This window comes from Meleagris gallopavo, chromosome 2 (genome assembly GCF_000146605.3).
Source record: "Meleagris gallopavo isolate NT-WF06-2002-E0010 breed Aviagen turkey brand Nicholas breeding stock chromosome 2, Turkey_5.1, whole genome shotgun sequence".
NCBI lineage: Eukaryota > Metazoa > Chordata > Aves > Galliformes > Phasianidae > Meleagris > Meleagris gallopavo.
In genome coordinates this window covers 2,988,524-2,993,377 of record NC_015012.2, presented here as the reverse complement: position 1 = coordinate 2,993,377, position 4,854 = coordinate 2,988,524, and positions in this window count along the sequence as shown.

The following is a 4,854-nucleotide window of genomic DNA, read 5'->3' as shown; positions in this document are numbered from 1 at the left end:
AATGGGAGGAGAGGAGGATGGAAATCAAAGTGGGTTGCCCTGGCTCTGGGTTATTGGGAAAGTGCCGGTGGGCTACAACCAGCCTCTTCCAAGGACATCTAGCTTCTCCAAGATGGAAAGCATCTGATCTGTGTCCACCAGCACAACTGCAGCATCTCGGGGCCACCCAAGAGCCTCGAAAGTATTTGCTGGTTACCATGCTTTTCCATTTTCCTTTTTTTATATACTTCTGTGCACAAATGTCAGCTGTTCCCTTAAGCAACATCTGGATGCTGCTGCTCCAGAGCCATCTCCCAGCCTGCAGCTTGCCTTGCTCCCTGAGGACGCATTCTTTGATTACAATTAAAGTAACGTGCCTGCTCAAAAATGAAATGCCATTTTCTGACCATCCTTCCTGCTCCATCACCAACAGAATACTCAGAGGCGCTACTCAAGCAGCCAGTGCTAATGGCTACCTGGTAACATGGCTCATCATGCTAATATTTTTGTTCTGATTCTGACAGTTCTCTTAATGCTTTAAGCAAAACTTAAAGCTGAGAGAGTTCTAATCTGAAAGAGAAGGCTGCAAGAATTGCAATCTGCAAAAGCTGCACACAATGACTCTATTTCCCCGTGTGTTGCACTATCACACACACACCATCCCCTCACAGCCATGCTGCTCCCAGGCTGGGCAAACTGCAGATGCTGGAGCACAGGGGCACCTGTAAGAAACAGCAAGCCATCATTAAATCCCATCTGAGCCTGAGCTGTGTGTGCTCAAAGGGCAGGAGCTCTCTGGTCCCCAGAGCTGTTGCAGGCCAGCAAATACCCAGCGGCTTTCAGCATGCACAGAGGGACACTTCCTTTTTCCAGCTTTGCAGTTGTTGATTATAACAAGCGAAGAGCACTAACAAGCCTAGTTGGAGCACAATGCACAGAGGCTAAGAAACACAAGGTACTGATGCAATAATACAACTTCTTAGTCCCATTTCAAGCAAAAGCGGATGGGCATAACCATGTGGGAAAACCAGTAATGCTCCAACCCAAATCCACGTCCCCAGAAAAAAGTCAGGAGAGCAGAGGAAGGCAATCTGCTACCAACTTTGCTCTTGCAAGAATTCTGTGCTGGCCGGGCTCAGGACAGGACACTGCTTCCAACTGATCTCTGCTCTGCCCCAGCATGCCTGGTCTCACCTTTCACTAAAAAGATTGCTCTAAAACACCAGTAGCTGCAAGGTCTTTATCTGCAGGGCTGCATCACAAATGTGGGCAGGCTTTGCCATCTGCATCTGTCACTTGACAGCCATTGTCACCACAAGTGGTGTCACCAGGTTCTGAGGCTGCCTGCTCTGCACCACCTGCATACCCATGACCATGGTGAGCAGCTTGTGAGTCAGGTGACAGAAGCAGAACAGGTGACCAAGGCTCCTCTAACAGCAGCTTTCCTAGCCTTGATTCTCTTCCTGTGGTCACAGGCTCCCCAGCTCCCTCATCTCCACAGGCGAGACTGGCCTCATCCACCTCCCTGCTGGCCAAGGGCAGTAGAATGATTGCAGAACAAATCTCTGGATTCCAAGCTTGCTGTGGATGAGTACAGCATCTGCCATAACCAGGGCACCTCTGCCATGTCACCTGATGACAGCCATGTGCTTCAGCTTCCTGCAGCATTGCACAGGTGCTCCAGGGTAATCAACCAGAGCAAGTTTGCTGCAAGTGAGACCAAACTAGCCTTGGGCCTTGACCCCAGCCTTGAGTCTCAGTCCTAGTGGTCCCAGCCTCAGATCTCAGTCCCAGCCTTGAGTTTCACTGTGCTCATGAAACGAGACAAGCAGTGCATGAGTGTGTCAGCACAGAAAGGCTTCCAGCACCCTAGGCTGGATGCAAGAAGCACAGATAGCATTTCCAAGAGAATCTAAATAAGAGGAGGTGGAGTTTTCTGATAAAGAGGATTTCCTTGCTCAAATATCAAAGGATTCTCACAAAGAAAAGGTGGAATTACATCAGTCTGAGGCACACTTTCTCTTTTAAACTCAAACCTTGCATTGTCTGTCTTCTTGACTAGGATTTAAAGGCCCATTGTTTGACCACATTACATGGCACAATCTAGAGCTGTGGCATGTGGCATCTAGAGCTTCAGCAGCACCAGATCCCCAGGAGGCACTAAACCAGCACAGGTAGGTCAGTGTTTCCCATCAGCACCCAGAGTGGGGCTCCAGGATGCTTAGCCAATTCCCTGTGCTGTTGGGAAGATAAATACGGCTCTGTGGGAGGAGCTACCCACGGCTTACTTATGCCCTCAACACCTGCCCACTCTCACCAGTGCTCTCCTGGCCCTGCAGGCAGCAGCCTTACCATCCCAAATGCAAACAAATGGGTGGAGAGCAGGTGGCAGAAGCATAACATATGCCTAAAATGGTTAGAGTGATCTATGAGCTTCTTTGGGTTATAACGTTCCATTAACGTGACATTTATGTGTAGTAATACAACACCACTCACAAGAACCCATCTCTGCCTGCTCTGTTTTCCTGAGTGCAGTGAACAAAGGAGACCATCAGGAGGGCACTGGTGTGGCACAGACCCCTCTAATGGGGGATGGGTGGGACAGAAGTGGAAGCATTGGATGGAGACACTTCAGGTACCACAGCTGCCAGCACTGGAGAAGGACAAGGGAAAGGACTAAAGGGCAACACATCAGGATCCAAGACATGGAGAGCCACAACTGGGGTCAGACATGACAGCTGATGCCAATGCTGTCCTACATCAGCACCCCAAAGAACCCACAGGGCTGTATGGCAGCTGGTGGCATGCTTTGGGGCACCCTTAATGGGCAGGCCAGGCCTGCTAAGCACTTAGTTTTTGTTCTTCTGATTTATAAACCCCACTGAAATGGGCTGCAGGATGGACTGCCTCGTAACTGCAAGCTTTCATTGTTCTTAGCAAATGACTTGTTTGCAGCTTCTGAACTGCCTAATTTATTTTGCCCCTATGTTTTGGACATTCATCTACTCTGTGTGTAATGGTGCTCTGAATGCTGACACCTGGGAAGCGTCTAAAATGCCGCAACCCTTACACAGCACCAAGGAGGTGAAAGGACCAAGGGCAACTGCTGAGTCTTCCTACAACAAGAAAGGGATAATTCATCTCCTCTTCCCTCCTCCCTGCAACAGGCACAGCTCTCAGCTCATGGGATTTGAGTAAAACACCAAAAGAGATGGATCAGGTTGGCATGCTTAGTGTCCTGGGCAAGTAGAGAAGGAAGGAAATCAGAAGTCCAACACCCAAGCCAACAGAAATTGTTCAGCAGATTCTGGCAGCGCATTTTATTCTTCAATGTGCACTGGTGAGAAAATGAACAACTGAGGGCACTTCACTTTGCATTTCTTGCAATTGCAGTTGCTGGCTTGCAGCATTTCAGAATAAATGCAGAATCAGCAGGGGCAATTGCTAGCCTCTTGATAAATGTCTAGAAATCTAGAAAAGCCATCACAGGGATAAAACTGAGGACACAGAAAGCATCACCAAAGGGCAGACAGAACAAATTAAGAGCAACTCCCATGAGCAGTTTAAATTCATGTCACCGTATTTTACCTGCATTCTGCATTTTGCATTGCTCAGGTACCTTGGGATAAGTGCACACAACCACAGCCATGACACCAGACAATTACGAATGTGGGAGCTGCAGATTAAGAACATGTTGGAACGCTGACTACACCCAGTGCCAAAAATGTATCTCCCATCTGTAGGACAAAATGGGTGTGGAGCTTCTGATAGAAAGATCACTGCACTTATATAGCACAGTACAAGGACCCCTGTTTTTGCTTCTCCCTAGTAAGAAAAACAGCCACAGAAATTTTCTCGTTCCACCTCTCTACATTTTTTCAGAAGTACAAGAGCCAGATGGGAAAATGAGATGGAAAACACTGACATCCCTGCTCCACACCTTGTGAAGACAAAGCAGGCACCAACGGCTGCTCCGGGTGCTCAGCACAGCCCCGCATCGGTGCTTCCTTCTGAAGACTCCAGTCACACAGTGAGTGGCACTGCATCCTTCAGAGCAGCAGACATCTCCACAGAACACAAAGTGCTCCATCCAAGCTCAATTTACAGCTCACTACACTCGAGGATGTGTTTGAGCCACTCTTTGTTGAGGAGTTTTTTGCAGGTCTGTCCTGACTTGTCCCCTGCAAGGTTTTGCAGCACTTCTTGATACTGATACTCAGTTACCTCTCTCAGACACCAACTTGCATGGCTCAGACACAAACTTTGTTTCATTTTCTCCTTCCTAAGGGAAGTGACACAGAAATGAACCACTGCCCACAAGGGTGCATGCACGGATTCCTGGTCCCACTGTGCTCCCCTCCTGCTCTCCTCAACACTTCGCCGCGTGGGTCAGACAGCAGAGTCAACCCGTTTCCCAAGTCCTAAAATATCCACAGTCCTGTCCTGCACACTTTCCTTCCCTCTCCAAGCGCTCACCCAGGTACTCTCATTACAACCATTGTTCCACGAAGGTTAATAAATACTTCCTGGGATGAGTAAGGGCTCTGCAATCTGACCCCAACATAGCAGAAACAATTGCTGACGGCCAAATCTCCATGCCTGCGTTGTGCTGAATGCTGTATACTCTGTGTGCAGAACACAGCACCATAATAAATTTGAACACGTGCAAATAAGGTGTTGGCCCCACTTCTGGCCTCTAGTTTTTATGTCTGCATCACTGCAATCACTCTGAAATTTAGCAGATGCTGACAGCTCCTGGCAAGCACACTATGAAATTATTCTGAAACAATGGCCAAAAATAAACAAACAAACAAATAAATTATATATACATATATATATATATATATATATATATATATATATATATAATAATAT